Below are 17,718 nucleotides of genomic sequence, written 5' to 3'. Positions count from 1 at the left end.
GTGTAACACCAACCTCTTCCCTTTTTGATGAGCGTAAGATGCACAGGGGCTGTTCCAGAGCAGCTGGCTTCAACCCCAGAGAATGGACTCATGCATGTTTGATTTATATAAGTACTGATGTAGTTTACCCCTAGGTAGATACAGCTCCAGTGGATTACTTTTAGGACTGCATCAAAGAGCATCATGGACCAATGCCTTGGACTAAAGTTTGGGAGTTTCTGGTCCCTCATCCACAGCAGGCAGTAGCAAACCAGTGAAGAACAGGCACGGCTGCAGCAAGCCAAAATGGAAGCGAAACAGAAGTAATCAGGGTTGAGGGTACAAACCACAGGATTTATTTCCATTAATTTAAAATATGTGTAATAAAGATATGCATACCAGGGCTAGGTACCCTAAACTGTGCCCCTTCATGTATCTACTCAGTAAGGAGAAATAAGCAATTTGAAGGCTGCGTTCATCTGAGACCTATTTTATTTAGGATGAGATGAATCCCACCGTTACTGAAGTTACTGTTTTTCCCCAATGCGGACAAGAAGGAGTTTAGCCAACTGCCTGGACCACATTTATCAGCATTGTAGATGTCTGAGTTCAGATTAATTCAGCCCTAAAATATCTGTTGATTGTGTTTTCTGACACCTAGCTTGGGAGTTCCCAAGAAGCTGGCCAGACCTTTTTTCCACCCCTGTATACCTCAATATCTGTGGAAAAATCCAGCTCATTATCTTTAGATGTTTATTCATGGAAGGGGAAAAGGGCTTGGCATGCTAAGCATGTTAAAGGTTTTGTCACCAGAAAAGTTTACGTAAGAAGTTATTTTTATTTGCTGTGTGTATTGTTCTTTATGTGAAGGCACTTCCTCATACCCATAGAATATCAGTGTACTTAGCAGTAAAAAGACCAAATAGACTGTCTCTGATATCTTCAAGGGAGCTGAAACAATCACCATTAATCGCTCAAAGATATGGAAATTCCTTACCCAAGCAAAAAAGAAAAGCCACTTCCCAATCAAAACCGCAGTGCTTGACTTTACTTTTAGTTACAGTGGTGCAAATTGAGATTTGCTGGTATCAATTACATTTTGTCTGGATTTTCACTGGCTTAAAGGAGATAACAATCAAACCCCCTGGCTTCTAATCAAGTTTGATATTACCCTGGTGAGTCATTATAATCCCTTAAATGGCACCATGAAGGAAGAAATCAATTGTGTTATGAAAATTACTCAGCTAGTGTAGTCTGCTCTAAATGTCTAATTTTACTTTCTGGATGAAGAAGATCTTTGAAGTTTTCTATTTTATCACAAATCCAGTGGACATCAATAATTCTTAGTATAAAAACGAAAGGCAGGTATCAAGTGGATCAAGGATTGGACTTGATGATCTCAGAAGTCCTTTCCAACCCAGCTGATTCTGAGATTTTTGATCAAGAAAGAATGTTGAATATGCAACAGTAAATAAGTAGTCCCTAGTAAGTACACTGTCTTAGGTATTAGTACAATGCTTAGGTATTTACTGAGTTAGCAAATTCTAGGCTTCTTTTTTTTTTTTTATTTTTATGAACATCTGTCAGATTTCATTACTTAAGAGGGGTATTCCTTACTTACTTACTTAGTCTTAATATATTAATATGGGGAAATTTTTCAGAGTTTTGACTTTTGAGGATAAAGTTTCACTTTTGCCTTTGATTCTATTCTTCAATGTGACTAAAACCAATGGAGTCTAGATTGCATCTCTTCAGAAGCTTTGCAAAAATAAAATAAATAAAAAAATAGTTGAGATATATTTCTACCTCCTACTAAGCTGTTTCCACAGTGCAGAATCAAGCTTAAAGTTTTTGAGTTCAGTACCTTGAAATCTGCTCATTAAACGAGCTGCTTGAAAAAATACTGTTAATCAGTTTATGAACTTCAAAAGCTAGTGGAGAAGATCACATTATGTCCCTGAATAAGGATATTTGGAGCATGATAGGTTGAAAAGAGCAGAAATAGAGGATTTTCATCTTTTCACCTGTAAATATATGTACAGTCTGCTTTTGCTTTCCTATGAGTACACAGATAGATTGGAAGAAATTCTGTTTTCTTGTCTGCTATGTTTTTTGCACAAGTGCTTGGACACGGGTATCTCGCCAGTGCAGACAGTGTAGGTTATTTCTGCTCTTGCATGCCAGTGATTCAGCCCATGGAACTTATGTATAGTTGAGCAATAGCCCTGCAAGTTCTGCTGTGCACAGAAATTGTCTTTGTGTGCACAGAAATGATGCATATGCACTTTTCAGAGACAGATAAACACGGGAATATAAATTCTATACTGAAATAACACAACAAAAATAAGCTCCCACACATACATACCCAACAGGCAGCTATTTGCTGTTAGTAACCCAGGTGCAAACCTCTGTCATTTGGGGATATCTTGTAGTTGCTTTGGCTGTGACTTTAAAACCAAACCAGTAGATTCAGTTCACTCAGGTGTTTATTTGGTCTCCTTCTGACCAAAGTGAACAGATACAGCTTTGTTTATTTCCCAAAGAAATACCAATTTGAATCACTGCCCATTGACTTCGTGCTTGGAGTACTTTTCACTGTGCAGAGATGCCTTGGAGCAGCTTGGTGGTTGCATAAGCTGTGAAAGGTAACTGTGGCATTTAGAGGAGCTATGGAGTAAGAAAGTTGTACCAGTTTGGTTTCTAGAAAGCCACATTACCTTCTAAATGATCTGTCATATCTGTCATGCTTTTCACTTTGCTGATGTGTCACAACACACAGGCATATTGCAACACTGAAATGCTGTAATATGGATCAACTGACTCTGCTACTTAGTACAGGATGTAAGGTGTGATTGCAGGCCATGATGTGGTTGAGAACAAGATGAGCAACAGACTTAAGTAAAAACTAAAATTCTTTTGTGGTCATATATACAGTAAGAGAGATTAGATTGGTTGCACTGGGGAAAACCTCATGCACAGATCTGGATGCACACCTTTTCCAAAGCAATCAGCATTAATGGCATTACAGACTATCCTGGGTAAGTTCATGTTTATGAAAGCTATCAAAATGTAAAATCAAAACAGTGACATTTCATGGGCTTTGGATAGCATTTTAGGATTTCTTAGATTCTTCAAGGCACGATCTTTGCACAGAACTAGACCTGATAGTGGAGTGTTACAAGGAGTAGTGACTGCTATCATTCATCCCCAGTATATTTCTCACCCATTCATCAGCTTGTTATCTGCTTATGGTGTAGTTCTTTACTTTGTTTCCTTCTGTTCTTTCACCTCATGAGGGAAAATGTGGCATGTGGGAAAGAGGCACTAATTGTACTCTAGGATCATAAATTTATTATAATTGGTTTATCATGGTAGAAATTAGAAGAGCACAACAGAAGGAAGGTGTTTCATATAAAGTGACAGCTGATTTTCCTCTTCTTGCCTGTAAAATACCCCTTTATCCCAAACTTCTCTGAATATCACAGTTTATTTCCCAGAGGGAATATTCTAAGCTTGGGGCACATTTCATTAAATCTTTGCAAACCACTGATGCCCAGAGTATGTTCTGCTTAGCATAATCACATTAATTCCAGTTTTCACAGATGTATGTGTTCCACCCTCCACATCTCTTAATCACTAATCCCACTGCCATGAACAGCTTTTTGGGAGAAGCATGCCATAAAAGATTTAAATTGTTCTGGGCCTGGTTTGCAAATGTTACAGAAACTTTTACTCTTGGCAACACTGCCATCAACTTGCCTTTCTTTCATCAAAAAGTCTAGACTTGAAGCAAAAAGCAGTGCTTTTTTGAAGCCTGGTACATTGACAACCCTGGGACTAAGCATTTCCTCAGCTTGGTTTCATCCTGATCACTACTGGGGAATCTGAATGTGGTGGTGGCTCTGGATGGAGTAGATCCCACTGGCAGCTCATCAGTTCAGCCCTGGACAGGGATTATCCCTGATGCTGAGCAGGCACAGTGCCTTGGCTGAGGCTGAAAAGAGTCACAGTTTTTACAATGCTATTTATATTCATACTTGGCAATCCTAGGATTTCCCTTTGTTGTTGTCTGAGAGGGATGCAAAAATGTAGAGGTATGAGTGAGGGGAAAAAAAGGCAGAAACAAACAAATAAAATAGTGGCATAACCAAGCTGAGACTGTGAAAAGTGGAAGATAGGCATTTATAATAATGAGGGGACATTGTGGGCTTCAAGTCTGGAAAAGACTTTCAGTATTGATTATTTCAGTGACAGCTAGCTTCTCTGGTTTATTATGATATATTTGCCCCAGGTAAAGGATTAATAAAATATTAAATTGACAATAGCTACTTCTCCTAGACCCAGTTGCTCATTATCTTCAAAAATGGTCCAAAGAACTAAATAAAAAATAAAATTTCATTATTGAAATTGTCTTTCTGAAATGATTTTCACATGAAAAAAGCATCTAAGGATCATTTCATCTTGATTGTGCACCATGCTGGGCATCAAATTACATCAGATTTATGGTGCAAGCAGCCCTTTCTTAGCAGCATCTGCCTGGCAAAAGCTTATTCTAGCCAAGAGGCAATGCAATTGTATAAATCATCCCATTTCATGGATATAATTCTTCAATCAATCAGCAGAAGGAGAGTAGAAGTTCTGGATGTGTTGGTCATAATTCATCTATCTAACCTGAAAGATTTTCCTTTGTGTGACAGTGACATTTTTAGCTGAATGGAGCAACTTGTTTATCTGTACAGAGCCAGGTCCTGCCAACAGTGCATTCAACAGCCTATTTACTCCATTAATAAATGTAATGGGACTGGCTGAAAAATGAGACTCTGCTTCGAATGAAAGAAAAAAAAAAAAGAAGTTAGTCTGTCCCTGGAGGAGCTGAACCTCAGTCACAAGAAATGGATGTAAGGTGCAAGAAAAAATGGCCTTCCCTTTTCTCTGAAAGCCTTCAGTAGCTTGCAGTTCATGGCTAATGTTTTCAGATAAAATAGCTGCCTGCTCCCATCCCCTGCTCATACATACTTTGACATTGGATTGGAATGGAAGTGCAATGTGTATTTCATGTACAATTTTAGTTACTATAACTTTCTTTCTTTTTTTTTTCCACTTTTTACTACAACAATAATGACATAGGTAAACAGTAAGAAGATAATACAATTGTAAAGGATTGTAACATGAAATGGAAATTAAACAAAAAGTGTCAGCATCACAGCAATAAAAATGCTCAGTCTTTGTCTGAGAAGGAGAAGCAATTTCTTAGGTACTAAAGCTTTAATCTAAATTGTATTGAAGAAGACAGGGGCTGCCTCACAGATAATGATAAAGCTTTGCCAGGTGCCCAAACCAGTACTCATAGTCTTCAAGACAAGGAGACGTATTTGTGGAGTGTTTGTATTTGCTCTTTCCAACATCAGATGATGGTTTCCAAAGAGTGGTGGCTTCACAGGAGAGTCTTGGGTGATCAATCTGTGTTAACAGAACTAATGTTGGATTGTTTTGCTGTTGGCCTTCTACTGACACCACCAGTTTATCTGAGCATGAGCCGTGTGGCCAACATTTGACACATCACTCACTCACTTGTGTTATCTCCCTGGTATGTTTGCCTCTCTTTCTGAAACTGTGTCTCTTACTCTTGCTGTGTGATCTCTGGTTGTTTCCCTTCATGGAACAACCCTGATTTTACATCAAGAGGTCTTTCCTCCTGTCTTTCCTGAGCTTGACCAGGGCCCATAATTGTGGAAGATAAACCTTGCTCTCTCTAAATCACTCTGAGCATTTATTTAATTTCATTCTCAAACTGAAACAAGTACTGAGTATTCTACAGCTTATTGGTCAGATCCTTCTGTCAAATACTGACTCAGAGTGGATGTTTCCCTCTGCACTGTCGTGCTGGTTCATCCTGTTGAGTTCAGGAACAGGGAGTGTATTACCCAATGGCAGTTCCATTCCATGTCTTACAGTGAGACACTGATGGAGAAATATCTGCCAAGTATAAAAGTGTCACCCAGGTGCACTGGATTGGATTTGCTTGCACAGAGACAGCTCAGCACAGGTATCTCCAAACCATACCTTCCCAAATCTCCTGGTAGTATTATGAGTTTGCAAGCCAGCAGCCACTGGGCACAGGTGCCCAGTGCTCAGCAAGTTTAGTACTGTGTATTAATGCACTCCAAGCAGCATTTCTCATTTGTTTCAAGTGGGGATAAAAGTTGACTGTACAGACCATCCTAAAACTGGAAAATCTTACGTTTTCGGAAAGTTCCAGGTGTTGTTTAAGGTTTTGAAGCAGAGCTTTAGACTTCTTTCTTTGTTGAATGGAAAAAATTAGGAATAGTGCTAGTGTGTCGCTATTATTAGTGTGTCTTGCTTCAAATACAAGAAACAAAAAGATATGAGGAAGTTAGCCACGGTTTCATTTGGTATAGATCTGAAAAGTTATTTTTTTTGCATAACTGCTTTGTCCAGCTTTGCACTGAATTGGTCTGTAGCTATTTCCTCCTTGCTTGCATCACTTGCTGGTATGTGCAAGGTCCTGCACCTGTGTTGGTCCAATATGTGGTATCAATACAGGCTGGGGCATGAAGGGATTGAAAGCAGTCCTGTGGAGTGGGGATACTGGTGAACAAAAACCTGGACATGAGCCAGCAATGTGTGCAGCCCAGCCAGCCAACCATATCCTGAGCTGCATCAAAAGAAGCATGGCCAGCAGGCAAGGTGATCCCTCCTCCCCCTCTGCGGGGCTCTGGTGAGACCCCAACTGCAGAATTGTGTCCAGCTCTGCAGTCCTCAGCACAGAAAGACATGGATCTGTTGGACCAGGTCCAGAGGATGGCTACAAAGATGATCAGAGGGCTGGAGCACCTCTCCTATGAATACCAGGTGGGAGAGTTTGGATCATTCAGTCTGGAAAAGAGAAGGCTCCAGAGAGATCTTATTGTGGCATTTCAGTAGTTAAAGTGGCCTATAAGAAAGATGGTGCCAAACTTTTTGGCAGGGTCTCTAGTGATAGCACAGGGGTTAATAGTTTTATTATTTATATTTATTATACAATATATTTATTATACCCTCAAAGAGGGTAGAGTTAGACTAGATATAAGGAATAAATTTCTCAGAATGAAGTTGGTGACGCTGGAACAGATTGTCCAGAGAGGTGGTGGATGCCCCATGCGTGGAAACATTCAAGGTCAGATTTGACAGGTCTCTATCTGATGTGATCTAGTTGAAGATGTCCCTGCTCATTGCATGGGAGTGGGACTAGATGACCTTTGAAGGTCCTGTCCTTCCCAACCCATTCTATGATTCTGCATAAGATTCTCAGACATTCTGGAGTCAGTGGGAGGAGACTTTTTAAATGCAGTGTAGGTTTCATGCATTCTGAAGTACTGTGAAGCCCCTTCCCCGGGGCATCCAGAACTCTCTGTATTCCACAGATAGCAGAGACTGTGATGGAGAATATGAGCTCCAGATAGACAGATTTGCCAAAAAGGAACTAACTGGTCAGCTTAGTCATTCAGGGGCACAAACACCCCTGTCTTCCTCACAGATACCATCATCTTCATCAGAAGAGCAGCTCCTACCAGTGTAAATTAGTAAAAAGTAGTCTTAGGCTACTATCTTTAGATAGAGGTTTGCTGTGAACTCAGATGTCCTGTTGGGACAATGAGAAATGCTTCTTTCATTCCTTTGTTCCTCTGTGTCTGGATAGTCAGTATTGATCAGTCATTCTGTATCATCTCTTGGCAGATTTTCCCAGTGCACTGTGGTTGGTAATTTTCCAAAGCAGAATACTATCAACAGTAACCACAACTGGCATTTGAAAGTGGTTTATACTAATTTAAAAGCCTGGGCAATATGACAGTTAGACAAGGTTTGCAGGAGAGGTAATGTCACATATTATAACAGCTGATGTAGCTGAAAAGACATGGGGACATCTCCATATGCCCAGGCTTTTCTCAGGATTTCTGCAGAGAAACAAAAATCCAGTGCCTCCCTTCTAAATGTGGTATTTCTAAAATGCCTCACTGTGTTGCAAATCAGTACAAGTTTAGAACAAGTCTGATTTATAGCCGTAGCACATGTTGTGAGTATGGAAACTCTAACATTTTATTACCTGCTAAAGAAGTTGCTTATTTAAATGGTTACTTCTTGTGGCATGTACGAGAAGATCAACAGTGTATAAATGAGTAAACTGTGTGACTGAATGCTTTGTGGCTAGCCTCTTCTGTTCATTTTATGCCATTAATTTCTGAAATTATTCCACAATAAATACAGACACTACTATTACATGTCCCAGAAAAAAATGTCTCTTTGTTTGAAGGAATGAGTGTACCCTACCATAACCACTTTCTATTGGATTTTCATTCTGATAGTCTGTTGCAATTGTTAAGTTCCTATTTTCAGAGTGAAAAGCAATGATACTTTACATGGTAATTCTCCCAAAAGTTTCATTTTAAAGATGTATAATGAAACATGATGGAAAGACGCATTGTTCCGTGCCCTCACTTTTCTATTAGCAAGTTTATGAATATAAAGAGGAAAAATCAGCTTCTCATCTGACAAAATGTATTTATCTTCTGTTCATAATCTTGAACAAGCCTTTTTTTCCCCCACCCTGTTCTTGAAAGAATTGTTCAATGTAAGTTCACAGCTGCAGATGTTGTGCTATAAAAGGTGCTCTTGCTTTCCTGCAGAGCCATGGGGGCTCATTTTGAAAACCGATGTATATAGCACTGTATCTCTGTTGCTTGTCTGCTCCAAGGAGTAATGAAGGACTGAAAGTCTTCTGTGTCCCTGATTTCACTACACTGAAAGTAGGGTTTCTGCCTACCTAGTGCCATGAGGAGTGTTAAAGTTCATGTTGCCAAAAGGCTGTTTAGCTGGATGGGGTAGGAAGGCCTTCTGTAATCAGGGAAACTCTCTGGTGGAGCTGAAACTTCTTTCCATCTCACTTTGCCTCTCTCCCTGAATTTTTTTTTTTTTTTTTGTCTGTGTGTGTGCTGCCTGCTGAGACTATTTTGGTGTTACTGTAATAATTTCTTACCCTAGCTTCCACCTCCTAAACTGCTTTGTTCCAATCAGTTGCTCACCATTACCAACTTAGTGTTCTGCTAATTGCTTGGTCAGACTGTGCTCATCTGCAGGAGATAAGGAAGGCCTGACACTGGCACAGATGTCAGGACTGGATGACAAGCCATGGTGGGGTGATGTATGTATGTATGTTGTACTCTTCTTTCTTTCTAGGCTCCAGCTTTAGTCGACATTAAATATGTTATTAGTGAAGCTAAGAAAAATTGTCACATCCTGACTGGCATTTATCTTGCTTAATTGCAGGCACATCTGAGGTTCATGTTGGAAGTAGTTCCTTGGATTTCAGCTCAGTCAGTGCACAAAGATTGGTATTTCTAGAGTGGGATTCATGAGACTTATTTTAGACTTCCATAGTGCTGATTTCTGCCCACAGCCTGTGAAGGAAGTGTAAATGCTGATCTTAAATGCCCGAGAGCCAAAAGTTTAGGTATAGTGTCTGTAGTGTAGGCTTGGAAAGGTGACATTGATCCCTCTGCTCATGTACTTTACAGTCTCCCTTCTTTAGTCAGCTCCTCCAGAGCCACTGCAAGCTGAACTGGGAGGAGGGACACTTTGATGGGGGCTTCAGACCCTCACACGTACTGGTGTGTGCCCTTCCACTGCCTCATGGCCACAGGTTGTCTCTTGGCTGCTCAGCAGGCAGGATCTCATTTCTGCGGTCATTCTCATCTCTTAACATGAGCAGTAAGCCTAGTAGAATTATTTGAATAAATTTTTACAATCAAAATTATTTCCAAAAGAGAAATGGGGATTGGGAGTAATTAACTCTTCTTCCTGTGTCTTTACTCAAAGCCCTTGCAACACACACTTCTGTTTCAGCTTGAACTGGAGCAGCACAGCAAGCTCTGAAAGGATCTTTGGAAATCATAGGCCTATTAACCATTAGATCAACACAGATAATTATCTGAGCTTAGTGCTCTGACTCCCAGTTCACATTTCTGATGTGCAGTATGGCTTTGTTAACAGTACTACAAAATACCAGTAAGGTATTACTTTTGCTTTATTAGTGACTAATCACTAATTTGACATTGTTTGATAATTTAGCCATTGTCATATATAATCTAAAACTTTTCTGAGAGCAATGCTGGCTGTATGGCAGGAGAAAAATAATAATCTGAATTGCAGCTTTCTGGGGAAATAAATTCTGATTTTATAATTAGGCTGTTAATATTTTTGCATATTGTAGAGAACAGCACAGGTCAGATTAATATACTAACAAGTTTTTGTCTTCAGCAGACTGTGTATAAAATACAGCTGAGCTGCCATTACTTTTACAACCCTAAGATGTAATCACTGTTTTCTAATACACGTGTTAATATTTTGGTGTTTCTCACATCTTTATATCTTCAGAAAACAGCTTCTTCCATTGAAGTGCTGACATTTTCCTTAAATAAGAAACTCCAAACCCTAAGATTCACTTAAAAAAATAAATTATTCAAGAAGTTGTCTTTAATCATTCCCTTTTTGATTGCTTTATTGTCTGAATTGTTCATTGCTCTTGCAGAGAAAATGAACCCCTGGATTTCCTTAGTGGTTATTGTAGATGTCAGCTGTAGTGTGCAGACTCTTTAAAGGATCACTTCTGTGACCTCATCTCAGTGCTGCCCAGAGCTCACCAATGTGTTATGTTTTAGTAGTGGACTAGTAGTAGTAGACTGTGAGGTGGTGGGAAGTGCTTGTTTCTAGTTTTCATTATCCACAGAAAAAGCTGTGTACCACTGAAAGATGCAAGCTGCAGGCTGATCAATGTGCCAAAACCAACTAAGATCATGGTAACAAATAAAGTGGGAAACTTGCCACATATTGATAGCATAATCAAACAGGATGGAAGAGTGAATGAACCGTACATAACAGATGTTAACCAGACACTTAATGGACTATTGGAAGGTACTTGGTGTGCTGTCACAAGTAAACCAACATCAGGAGCTGTACAGGGGAGTGAACAACTTACCTTTCATCCTGCACCATGTGTCTCTCTGTTTTCTGCCCTGTTATCACAGAGAAGTAGCATGGTTGTGTTGGATTTTACAGGTTTCTGCATCTCTGATGTGCAGACATTCTGGAGGCAGTAGCAAGGAAAATCCCAGCCAGTTTGGTACCTGCTCCTGGTGCAGAGTTGCAGTTCAGGCTGATCCTTAGTGACCAAAATACCACGTTGAGCAATTGGGATTTTGAGATAACATCCTGGCAAATAAAAACCTTCTGTATTTGTACTGTGGGCTCCATAGCTGAAACTTGTGTGAAGATTTATGCTGCCCTAGAAAACCATCCTGCATTTGGCCATTACCAGGCAGGGCTGGATGTGTCAGTCACTGACTGCCCAGACTCTGTTCTTCACGCTAAGCCCTGGTAACACGCTGAACCCTGATAACATACCAAGCCACTGAGGCTCAGTCTGACTGAGACCAGACTGGTACACAGCTGAAAACATTTTTTTCTCCATACCAAGCACTTCATGATTGTCAACACTAAACCTATAAAGTCTAAGTGCTTTTTTTTTTTTTTTATGTTCACACCTGAGATGACTTTCTACTGAAGACAAACACATGTAAAAAACTGTCTTTGGCTTTTCAGGCTTTTGCAGCTGTGACATACTATTGACACCTGAGGAAAGCCAAGCAGACAAGGCTTTTTCTTTCCCCATGGCCTGCCCCGAGAAACAGCAGATTTATTTCATAAATATATTTGTACTAACAATAGTATCTTTCTTCCTTTCCTATTTTTTTTCAGCAACTTGATTCAGTCTTTCATTCCTAAACATGACAAGTAAAGTCTTTGGGCCAAGTTTTAACTTGCAGCTTGTATTTATAAGGGAGAAGTAGGCCATGGAAACCCAGGCTTTGAAATGGAAATTCTGCCTCAGCTACAGCCACAGCAGTGCTGCTCAGTGCCCTATTTTGTTTTCTTTTTCCCACCGTCAGCCAAATCAGGCTCACTGCTCCTTGTTCAAAGGAGGAGTGTTAACTTTCCAGAACTCCCTGTGCTGCTACTTATGAGTCTTACAGACTTTGTCAAATGCCACATCCAGTATTCCATGTGTTTAAGCATGTCATTCCATGTCTTGAGTTTCTAAGAAAAGGCTACTCTTCCCTGACTTCCAGAGCCTTGGAGCTAGCTCTAGGATACAGGGAACTCAAACAAAATAGAAGGTATGTTTTCATGTTCCAGTGTTCATGTTATTTATAGGCCAGTGTATGTGCTTTTGCTGGATAACTGTACCCCAGCTGTATGCTTCTGTCTTACCAGCCTTCCATTAAAGTCAGCAGCTGATCATACAGCATGTATGGATATTTGTGGGAACAGTCAACCTGTAACTGAAATTTCCTGAAATGTTTGCTTGATAACAAAATGAAGTGGGGTAAAGTGAACACTAAGCTGGAGCTGCTACACAACTGGACAGCCACTCTAACTGGGAGCTATTATTAAGATATTTCTCTTTTTAAGCAAGTATGCTGTCTCGTTTGGAGTTCATTTTGCTTCAAAATGTATGAATTCTGAGCTCATTCCATTTGGAGCAATTCCGTGTTTTGGCAGATGGCAAAACTTTCTATAGAGTGGCTTGCAAATGTTGGGGTGTGAAATGCGCTTGGCGGTGATGCTTGGAAAATGATCTGATGTGATTTGTGAACCGTGCTGTGCCAGCCTGCAGTACCTGGGAGGATGAAACCATGAGCACAGTGTAGTGGGCCTAAATCTTGCACAGGGTAGTAGTATCCAGCAGAACTCCTTGGCATTTTCTCCAGTGCTGAAACAGCAGGATTTTAGCTGACGATCTTCCCTGGCCATCTGGTGAAAGAGTGTGAAAGAACTTTACAGAGACTAATTATTTCCTAGATTAATATTGCTGACAAGTGCTCCATGAGGCAGTGTGTATGTTTGCAGAGTGTTATGCTACTAAAAATGCCATTAATTATTTTGTCCATGATTTGTCGAATACTTTGGTTCTGTATGCTGGCTTTCTGCCTCAACATCACCATCTGTGTATATCACAGGCTATACCACAGTAGTTATTTCAGATCTTTCTGGAGATTTTTCCATTTTCAAGCTTACGAGCCTGGATTAAGTAATTTCTAATATAAGGTATTAAAACAGTCTAATTTTTTAATCCAATTTTCCTCTCAGAACTTGTCAAGTTCTGCATAGTAACAGAATGCTCAGTGGCATGTATTCTCACTCTAACTTATCTCAAGCACTGCAATCTAAGTATAACAGTCTTATGCAGTGATTAACTTCTCTGTGGGTTTTTTTGTTTGTTTTTGTGGTTTGTTTTTTTTTATGGTGACTGTGGCAGTTTATATCTTAAAAATACTTTCAATTTTATAGCTTCTAACTTAGGTATAATATTTCATGACATTGTAATGTAAATATGAAAAGTACAACATTAACTACCTATATGAAATATTTATGCTACACCCAAAGACATACCAATAATTTGATCATAGATATCAACATAGTAACCATAACCATCAGCAATGTTAGAAAAATACTAAAAATATTCTGTTTTCAGAATACTGAAAATACTTTAAGTAAGTTTAAACTGATTTTGTTTTCACAGCTTCATTGGATTCTGGTTAATGATGATTTTCTTCTCAATGCAGAAATCTGATGCAATTCTACATGTAGTCAAAGAACTGTTGCTTTTTCATTGATTTATCTATAGAGCTCTTATTAAGAATAATTTCAGAATAAAATGTCCGTATGTTCTCTTTGACCTTCCATGTTACTTTCTTTGGCTTCAAGGTCTTTTAACACTTAAGGTGTACAAAACTAGTCTGATCTGACAAACTCCTGTAGGTTTTTCTGTTGTTAAAACAGATGTCCTGCTTTATTTACTGTAAAATGGAACAATCACCCAGTGGAGCAACACATATGGTCTAATTCTCTGACCCATATACACTGGTAAAAAGAAAATCTCTGGCGAAACCTGAGAGGGGGAAAAAAACATGTTTTCTCTTCAGAGAGAAAAAGAAGAAATCAAAGTGCTATAGAGCACTGAGGAGTTTATATAAAAGAAAAGTATTTTGGGGGTAGATGACTGGGGAAAAAAAGAGGCAGTTTACACTGTCACATTGGAAACAGAGGGAAGTGGTGGAATTGTGCACAGACAGTTGGGCTTAGGTTAGATGGAAAAGGCAAGACTTAAGGTGGAGTAGCAAGAAGCACCTTGTTGATGGAGCATGGATGTGGTCCACAGGAAGAAAGGTGAACTTGCCTGGGAGAAACCTCTGGGCTTTGCCAGCTGTGTTTAGAAGTATCATATTTCCCCCAGTCCCAAAGCAGGTACATGAATTTATCAGGAAAGAAACCTAGAAACTCATATGAATGCCCAAATAAAACTGTATCTATGCTGCTTGTTTACCTTTACATTTGACACAGGGTTTCTTCATTTTTTATGAACCTCATGGAGCTCTAGCACAACATAACACAGGAGTTTGCTCTTAAATGCAGCATTTGCCTAACCCTGACTCTAAGTGAGGAGGTGGTTTCTACTCCAGTGAGGGGAGGGGACCTGTTGCTTAAAGCCAGAGTGTCATTAACACAGATACTACTAATGACCCAGAGAAGTTGCTCTGTCCTTATCTCAGTGCAGTGTTTCACAGGGAGTCTGTGTTCCTCTGTGTGGTTTTTAGCTGCAGAGCAGGTTAAGGAGAGGAAACTCAGTCATTTCTACAACAAAAGATAAACTCCTGAACAGCATGAAGACAAGTGTTTTTACAAAACAGGCTATACAATTGCAGTTTACTTTCAGCTACCAAAAGGCTAGGTGGTGGTTTTCCTTGGAGGAGTCAAACCTGTTTTTCAAAGGCTTTTCCAGAGCCCTACCCACAGGGCTCAGCATTCTAACTATAGGAAATACTATTTCAAAGCAGGGAGCCGAGATTTATCTGACTTCAACCATATAAAAGAGTCAGGATGATTCAGGCCACAAGTCTAACTTGAATTTCTATTGTGAAGGGCCTCTTTCTCTCAACAGGTTGTGGAGAACACCTCTGTGACTTACCTAAATTCAACATATACCTCTTAGGAAGCTAAAGTTTGTAAAAGAAACAACCCGACTTTGTAGAGATCAAGTGATTTGCTCATGACTATAACTGACTGGAGTCCAGGGACTGGAGTTCAGTCCTCCAAGGGTGGGACTTTGGCCAGAAGAGATTACATTTGTAGGTATCTACACCTGAACCACCCCTCAGGCAGCATTCAGGTCAGCAAAGAAAATCCTCTCAGTCAGAGCTAGGTAAATTGCATGACTCAGATGGATCATGCCATGAAAAGGCCTTTGTTCTCTATTGTTTGTAAAACAAACTTGAGGTGACTAGTTCAGCCATAGATGCTTGCAGAAAGGTTAGATGAGTCCAGCCTCTCATTGTAGTCCTTACTCTACAAGTGCTGGCTTCTAATAACAGCAAACTATAGTAGATTGCAGCTTCTGTTGGATTTGTTCACTGGAATAGGCTGGACTGATTGGGAGACTGCATACTGGGAATTCAGTTTTAATCTGAATTGAGATGTTCTTGCTACTCTTTGTTATGAGTGATGAATTGTCAGTAAATTGAATACTTAATCTTGGTTCTGGTCACTTTCACCAATAAAAAAGGTCATTATGTGTTATTACAAGTAGGTCATGAAATAGTAAGAAAGAGCTTCAGTACTAATGGTTGTTTAAGGTCCCCATCCACACTGTTTGCAGTAGGTTTTTTAATAATATCACTTCATGCTCAGTGCTCTGGAGGCCACTTTCTCACACAAACATCTGCCTGCTTTTCCTTCTCTGGATTACAGGACATGGGCTCTTACTCACATTGCTCCTTGTTCCTGATTCTCTGAAGCTTTTTTTCCTTACAATACAGAACCAACCATCTTGTTGTCACAGCAACTTGGGTTGGCTTCAGCAAGATGCAAGAGTCGAAAAATTGAAATAAGGCTGAGTTGTGAAGTGTGAAATGTCTTCCTACTGCAGAGCTGAACGACAGTATTAGACAAGATAAAGACATCCGAGAATCACAGATGATTTAAAACTATTGCTCCCTCACAGCATGATGGTGCTCTGTGTGCTTGAGCTCCAAGGGGAGTAGGCTTGATGTGAGCTCTGAATGCCCTGTCTTAACTTCCCAGCTGCTATTTATATTATATTAGCTCATAGAGCATCCTACAGAGAACAGGACCTTACTGTGTGAAGTACAAGGAGCGTACAAGGAGTTTTGTACAATCCTTGGCCAAAGACCACAGTCTTTTAGTGAGTGTTGAACAGTCTTCGATCAAAGAAAAGTATCCAAGCTAAACATACAGGGCAAGTGAGGGACAAAAAGGAGAGAAAATAATTTCTGGGGAACTTGCCATGATTTCAAAAGAGGTGAAGTATTCACCTATTCTTTTTTTTTGATCTTATGCTTTGGTTAGCTTTCTCTTGGATGAATTCAGTGGCCTGTGCTACCCAAGCAGGTGAAAGACACCTGTATTGTATGAGTCAGACCTCAACAATTATCTCAAAGTTGCTAAAGTAATAAAGGGTCTGGTCTGAGAAATTATTTAGCACACCTTCAAGTTACCACTTTTAACAAAGACTGAGCTGGAGCCAAGAATGAACGAGGACAGTATCATTAAGCTAATCTCTTCCTGTGTCCCCAAACTCTAGCTTTGTATGGCAATATTTCAAACAATGCTTTCTCACTGAATATACTTCTGACGTATCTGTAATGTATTTCATTACATTCTTCTGAACCAGATGAGTTGTGTCATAGCTGATTTCTCAGGTCTCTTCAGATTCATTCTTTAATGCTGGATATTTCCAAGCAATCTATTCCGTCCTTCTATACTCTGATTCTACTATGGAGTCACATCCCTCTTGTACTAAAAGGCATCTATGTTACATAGGCATGTATATTACATTGTGAAAGGCTTACAGACCCATATATGTTTCTTGAGTAGTTCCATTTCTATATAAGGTGCTTCTCCATGTGACTTTTCAGTCTAGCCTCTTATAAAGCTTGATCGCCAGCAAGAAACTTGTTTCCAAATTTCCTGTTTACATACGTTGCTTTGATTTTATTTGGGAAATCTGTGCATAAGTAAGTGTCTAAACCAGACAGAAAATAAAATGGGGTGACTTCTTGCAGGAAATAGTTATTTCTGATAGTGAGGATGGATCATTCCAGTGTGTTTGCTTAGGTGCAGATTGACTGTATGTGGACAGGGAATTTAGTCTGAGATTTATTTGCCTCTGCAAAGGAGCCGTGTACCAGCTGTACAAGAAGGTTACTTTTCAAATGGATCCATTCATCCTGAAACCCTTGCACACATAAGGAGCTGCATGTGTATATTGTAGGTTGAGAGGAAAGGACCCTGACAGAAGGGTCAAATTGTTTGGTTTGTTGTTTGTTTTTTTTTTTTTTCTTAGTGGAGCAGCACTGTGACACTTATTAATTATCTGGAGGGCACTTTCTACTCCATGAGTCCTACCTTACCTGCCACAAACTTCGCATCACATTCAGAGTTTTCCCATCTTCCATTTCAGAAATACCAGAGCATCAAAACTCTTTGCTACAAAGGCCAAGTCTTCTTGGAAACTCTTCTACTTTTTACCTAGTTATGTTGACAGATGGATTGTACTCACTTGCTTTGTTAACCCAGATTTAAATACCTTTTTCTCAGGCACCGTTC

Source organism: Calypte anna, chromosome 1, assembly GCF_003957555.1.
Source record: "Calypte anna isolate BGI_N300 chromosome 1, bCalAnn1_v1.p, whole genome shotgun sequence".
In the NCBI taxonomy this organism is placed as follows: domain Eukaryota; kingdom Metazoa; phylum Chordata; class Aves; order Apodiformes; family Trochilidae; genus Calypte; species Calypte anna.
Note: the sequence above shows the minus strand (reverse complement) of the source record.